Source organism: Gavialis gangeticus, unplaced genomic scaffold (genome assembly GCF_001723915.1).
Source record: "Gavialis gangeticus isolate Ggan-Ray unplaced genomic scaffold, GavGan_comp1, whole genome shotgun sequence".
Lineage (NCBI taxonomy): Eukaryota > Metazoa > Chordata > Crocodylia > Gavialidae > Gavialis > Gavialis gangeticus.
This window is the reverse complement of record NW_017729022.1, coordinates 4,583,697-4,590,712: the sequence shown is the minus strand read 5'-3', so window position 1 is coordinate 4,590,712 and position 7,016 is coordinate 4,583,697.

The window sequence follows — 7,016 nt, the reverse complement described above, 5'->3', positions numbered from 1 at the left end:
AGCTTGGCTTCACAGTGGCTCAGCATCTACAAAAGAAGTTAAGTGTTTATATTCCAATTATGCTATAGCCTGGTGATTTTAATGCAGAGATGCAGACTTGAAAGCCCTCTGGCTGTGGCATCCCTAGAACTTGGGGGCAGCGGGGGGGGGGGTCTTCATGTGAGATTACTTTGACTACTGGCCATCCCCTCTGTGTTTCTGAATAAAAGTGCCTGTGGCTGCTCTGTTTTGTGCTGAATTCAGTGTGGTGGTGCATTATGCATGCTCCAACCATGTCTTCTGGTTTAGGCTCCCCAGGGACTTAGGCAGAATTTATTCCCCATTCTGCCTCCTGTTTGGAACATAGCAGAGGTCATGTGGGAGTGAGGCACCCAGCTGCTCAGATTGCAGCTCTTCTTTGTGTGCATAGAAGCCTATGTTTAGGCATCTATGAACCTTCCAGGTACAAAATAAAGATGTGAAATAAATTCAGGTGCTTAATAGGTTTTATGGCCAGTAGAGCAGAAGTTTTCTAAATAGGTTTGTTTTTTTATTTACCAGCCCATAATTTCTACCTAAGTCCCATTTTGGGCACCTAAGGTGCCCTTCTGTATTTCACCCTCTGTTTTGTCTAATATTAGTAATTTGCCTAGAAATTCTGTGACAAAAATAGAGGTAAAATGTGATCCTTCAGGATATCATTCAAGTGCTTTAACCCTGAGACCAGGTTGCAACCCTCAGCTTTGTTCTATACCAGTGATTCTCCATCAGTGTGCTGTGTCACCCTAGGGTGCTGTGAGATCTTTTCAAAGATGATGTGGAGTGCTATGCAGTATTAGCATTGGTAGGTGTGCAGACCTGATTCATGTGATAAATCCAAGTGAAAACTAAAGTCTGGCATTTTCTGAGGGGTGCCTTGAGTTTATCAAGGGCTGCCTTTAGTATGAAAAGGTTGAGGACTACTGTTATACATACATTTTTCAACATCAGTGATAAATGAGGATATCAGAGGATAACAACCTCCTTCCCTATGCTACTCTGGTTCACTACTACAACATGGTAAATCCTCTGCAAGCTCAGAGCTGGTGATTTCTTATTTGTGAGTTCTTGACTTAGAAGGTGAATGTTTTATTGTAGTTTTTGTGTACAATTGTTGATATTTTTAAAAAACAAGCTGGAAAATATCCCTAGAAACTTAATCACATGGTTTCATCTTGACATTATTGGGGAGCAGGGAAATTTAGTGCCACAAATCAGACCTGCTGCTTAAGTTAATGAAGTAACCAACAGCAGTTGTAGATTGTTCTTTATGTGTATTATAGTCAATAGACAGGGATGAAGCACATACTCTGTGCCAGAGTTTGGGGTTTCACATATCTGTTGGGAGCAGAAAAATGTTGAGAAGTAGAAACCATGGGCTTCATTTCAGGTTATAATAAGAAATGTGCTTTTCTTGTTATAGACCCTTTTGCAAATCCCACCCCACCCCATTCTCTCCAGCCTGTCTCTGTGCCTGTTGAGAAACAAATATTTAATATAGTGTGGCATAGCAGAAGCGCTCATGTCACAACCCTATCAGAGTCTAATGAATCTGTGAATTCTGCCATCAACAGTCTCGGACAGGACATAAGAAGAAGGCTATCAAGTAATTTTAGTAATGTGCCAAATTTCTCAGGGCTTTTGGTTCAAATTCTGAATTTGAAAGAAAACCTAGCTCTGTAGATTTTCATTGGCTTCATGGAAAGTTAACAAATGACCACATTTAATATTAAATTTGATGGTCCAGTAATTTAATTCCAAAATTCACTGGGAGTTGATAACAGATCAGAACTCCAAATTATGATCATCCAGACCAGTGATGGTCACCTACAGCCCACAGAGACAGTTGGTGCAGTCCGCAGAGCTGGGGGGCTTCAGTAGCATTTGGTAGTGGGATGTTTCAACAGCAGGGGGCTTTGCCTGTAGTGTGCCATGCCACAGTCAGGTGGTGGGGAGCTTTGTCTCTGCCATGTCTTTACCAGGCAGTGGGCAGAAGTGGCAATGGAAGTGGGGCCTAGTGCCAGTCTGTGTCGCACCCAAATCAGTAATTCTAGCCTGCTACCAGAACATGTTGCCATTTACTGATCTTTACTGGCCTCCTGTTTACTATAGGCCACAGCAATCCTATGAACTAATTAATAGGGGTGTGTGAAATGGGCTGTATTTGATTCGGATTCCGCCTGAATTGGGGACAGGGATTTGATTAATTGATTTAGATCATTGTCGCTGATTCAATTCGGAGTACGGTACAGGTGTTTTTATTATTCTCTTTCTTCCTCTCATTTACAGGAGGAGGAAGCAGTCTGTCAGATGGATCTTGGGGATCCTCTGGGCATCCAGGCTGATCCCAGCCAACTTATGCAGTCGGTAAGTGCAGTGGAGAGTCCTGATTACCCACCGCTAATTACCTTATTAGCGGCTCATTAGTGGCACCGCCAAGGTTCCCTTGCCGCGTCTTGTGACGGATTGGGGACCGCAGCATTCCAGCAGTCTCTTATCCCTAACCCCCTTCTCTTCGAGTGGCAGGTGCCAAGTCCCTGCCTCCTCAGGGGTCAGGTCAGGTGTCCCCCACTCCCCTTTGCCTCCCGGGTAGCTCTGCCACGTCCTGGCACGGAGCCGCGGCTTTTGCCACATTATGGCTCCTCTCCTCTATGACTCACCACTGCCGGCACAGACTTCAGGTGCGTAGTGAAGAGGGTGGCCAATCCCGGGACTCCGTTGTCATTTTTGTGTGGACCCTTGCGCCTGGGATCCTCTCTCTGGATCCTTTATAGTGTGGTCCTCAACGGCGTCTCCTCGGCTCATGGTGCCCAAAGACGATTTCTCCCCGGCCTTCTCCACCTCTTATACTTTGGGCCTGAGTCTCATTGCCTCTTGGCGGGCGTGGCACACCTTCTCCCCACCAAATAATAATTATCTCCAGCTGCCAACATCCCTCTAGTAACAAGGTTTTAGTCGGGATCCTGTTACACACCTCCTCCTCCAGTTACTTGGTCCTCTCCCTCTGCGGGATTATGCCTCCGGCACAGGGGAAGTGTTGACGAAAGTGACCCCCCCCACCAAAAAGGAGGGGAAACTGCCCCCAAACAAAAGAGAGGAGGCAAGAATTTCTCCTTGACCATTCTTACTCACATTAGGAGGTCCTTAACTTGATACTTGACCTTCCGGTGCGTCTTCCTTGAGGGGTATTGTGCCCTGGATGGGAACGTCTCCCAGGCAAGATAAGAAATCTACATTTCCGCTTCTTCGTCCCGCTCGATGTTCCATTGAAAAACAGAAAGGTTGTAAAGCTAGGGACCATCTCAGAAGCCTAGCGTTGTTCAATTTTGCTGTACTTAACAACTGCAGGGGCACGTGGTCTGTGATAAGCACGAACTTCCTACCTAATAGGTAATATTGAAAGAGTTTTATGCCCCATCGTATCACTAGACATTCTTTTTCTATGGTAGAATAATGGGCCTCGGTGGGTTTAAGCTTTCTATTAGCAAATTGCCACTGGTCTTTCAGCCCGCTGTTCCTTCTGAAATAGTATCACGCCTAGTGCAACTGCTGAAGCATCTGTTTGTAAGAAAAAGGTTTTCTGAAAGTCTGATGTATACAGGACTGGATGTTGACATAAGGCATCTTTCAGTTGGTGGAAGGCCTGTAGGACTTCTGAGTTCCAGGAAATTGGACTGTTAATTTGTTAATTCTGTCAGTGGGGCTGCCTTTTCTGAAAAGTTAGAGATGAACTGACGGTAATAACTGGTGAACTCTAGGAAGGACTGGAGCTGTTTCAATGTTTTTGGTAGGGGGTGTTGTTTTATGGCTGGCACCTTATCAGGTATGGGCTTGGTGACCCCTTGGCCTACCACAAACTCTAAGTATTGCATTTCCTTCTTCCCCAGGGTGCATTTTTTTGGGTTTGCTGTGAGCCCTGCTTGTCGGAGACTCCCCAGTACCTGCTGCAGATGTTTGCAATGAGTATCCCAACTGGGGGAAAAGATGATAATGTCGTCTATGTAGGCCACCACGTAGACTTGATGTGGGGCAAGTAGTTGTTCCATTAACCGTTGGAAGGAGGCAGCCACCCCATGTAGTTCAAACAGCATTCTTTTGAACTGGAAAAGCCCCCATGGAGTCCCCAAAGCTGTCTTTTCTTTGTCTTCTCTTGCCATCGGGATTTGCCAGTACCCCTTGGTGAGGTCTAGTGTAGATATAAATTGGGCCTGGCCTATCTTCTCTAGCATGTCATCAATCTGAGGCATCGGCAAGGCATCAAATCTAGTGATCTCATTTAGCTTCCGGTAATCGATGCACAACTGGATAGATCCATCCTGTATCGGTACCACAACTATGGGGCTCCTCCAGGGACTTCTGGACTCTTCGATAATCCCTTGTTTCTTCATTTGGTCAATTTCTTGCCGGATGACCGGCCATAAGTGGCATGGTAACCTCCTCCAGTGATCCCTAATTATTTGTCCTGGTGGAGTTACAATATGATGGTAGACTCCCTTAGCTTCCCCCGGTATTTCTCTGAATACGTCTTAGAATTCGGCAATCAGGGTTTTTATTTCAGCTTGCCTGCTAGGACCTAATTGGCTGTCCACCCGGGGTGTCTCTCAGGCTCCAGTTAAGTCTTGCACAGCAGTTTCGTTCCCTTCTTCCATCTCGTCCTCTGGGTCTACCAGCCACCCGTCCCCCTGGTGCCATTTCCACAGTAGGTTGATGTGATAAATTTGTCTTCATCACGTTGGTGTTGTTTGTAAGACTTTGTAGTTCACTGGTCCTGTACATCGTGTCACGCACAAAGGCCCTTGCCACTGGGCCATAAGCTTGTGGGTGTTATCTGGGAGTAACACCACCACCCAGTCCCCTACCTGCAGCTCTCTCTCAGCGGCTCAAGAGTCATACTGTTGTCTCTGCCTCTCTTGGTTTTGGCTGAGGTGTCTCTGTGCTATCTCTGGTGCCTTCTGCAATCATTCTCAGAACTCCCCCACCACTTGGGGCTGGGATGGGTCCATCTGAGCTTGTGTCCATTCTTTGCATATGAGGTCTAGTAACCCTTGAGGGCTATGACTGTAAATTAATTCAAACAGGGCAAACCCCATTGAGGCCTGTGGGGCCTCCCTTACAGTGAAGAGCAATGGGGGCAGCAGGGCATCCCACTCCCAAGGATTGCTCTATATACATGCCCTGAGTATCCCCTTAAGGGTACAGTTAAACTGCTCCACCAGCCCATCAGTCTAGGGATAATATGCTGAGGTGCGTAATTGGTTTATCTTCAGCACCTGGCAGACCCCTTTTAAAATTTTGGACATAAAATTTTTTCTCTGGTCAGTCAAGATCTCCCGGGGATCCCTACCCAGGCAATCCACCGTAGTAATGCGGTAACTATAGCTGGGGCCATCACTGATCTCAATGGCACGGCCTCAGGGAACTGAGTGGCATAATCTATGATCACCAGGATAAATTGGTATTCTGCCCTTCTACACAGGAAGAGCCCAGCTATGTCCAAGGCGATGCGGTCAAACGGACATTTGATCAGGGGCATGGGTATTAAAGGGACTCTAGCTGGTTTTATGCCCCCTGTCTTCTGGCATTCTGGACACTCCACAGAATTTTTCTGTCATTTTATATATGCCAGGCCAAAAGACCTTGCGTTTGAGCCTGGCCTCTGTCTTGTCATGCCCCAGGTGTCCTCCCATAGGCAGGGTATGGGCAACCCATAACAAGCCCTCCCAGTATCTCTGGGGCACCAGGATTTGGGCTGTCTCTCCTCCCTCTTCCAGGTCTTCTACCTTGTAAAGCAGGCCGCTCCTAACCTCATAACACGGGTTTGGGGGGGTTTTGGGGCTGTCCCAGTCACTCCCTCCAGTTCCTCATGCTGGGATTTCCATAAGTTCTGGAACAAGGGCTCCTGGTGTTGTTCTTGGCGGAAGTTTCCTTCTTCCACCATCTGGTCAATGTTCAGGCTTTCTTCTGCATCCCCAAAGCAGAGGTCCTGGGGCCTTACTTCATCCTCCCTGGGCACGTCCGGCATCTGCTGGCAGATGACCTCTCCCAGGTGTGGCCAATCCAACCCCAGCAGCATCGGAGAGGGCAAGGTTTTGGCTATCCGGACCAGGATCTCTTCCATTTGTCCTAGTACCAAGAGCTCCAGCCTTCTTCGCGGGTAGGTGTAAACCACACCATGCATACATATCATGGAGACCAGGGTGCTGGTGCTCCCTAGATGCGGGGGCAGCAAATCGCTGTGCAGCATAGATTGGGAGCATCCTGTATCTACTACTGCCAGTATAATCATGTTACCTATATGGACCTCCACTACTGGCTTGTTCTTCTGGCCTGGACCTCGATGCCATCTGAAACTGCAGTCCATTTTCTCATTGTGCCTTTCCACCCTGGGACTGAGGTTGTGGACCGACCTAGGACAAAACTGGGATATATGGCCCTTCTCCCCACACTGGTAACAGATCACTTCTTGGTAGCCCTCTGCACGTCCCTCCCTTCATGTGGTCTCTCCCTGCCTAGGAGGGGCGATGGTGTTCAGTCAGGGGGCGGAAGTTGGTCCGCTGCCTCTCTCTCTCGGGTGGTTCTCCTTCTCCCTCTGCTGCAGCATAGTCTTCTGCCAGGCAGAGTGCCTCCTCCACTGTCTTAGGTTGATGGCACCGGACCCACCTCTGGGCACTACCCGTGAGGTCTGTTAAAAATTGTTCCAGGACTATGATGTCTACTACCTCCTGAGCAGTGCGTTCTTCTGGCCGTGACCATCATTCCACTAGGTCTCAGAGGGTCTCTGCTAACAATCGAGGTCGACCCCCTTTGGGTCTCTTCTTGGCCCGGAATTTGTGCCAGTACGTCTCTGGTAAAATTTCTAATTGATATAGAATTGCTAATTTCACCTTCATATAGTCCCATGCCTCTGCCTTACTGAGGGCCCGGTAGGTGGCCTGGGCTGGGCCAATAAGGAGTGGACCCAACCTATGTCAAGGAGCACTACACATCCTCTGCCAGCA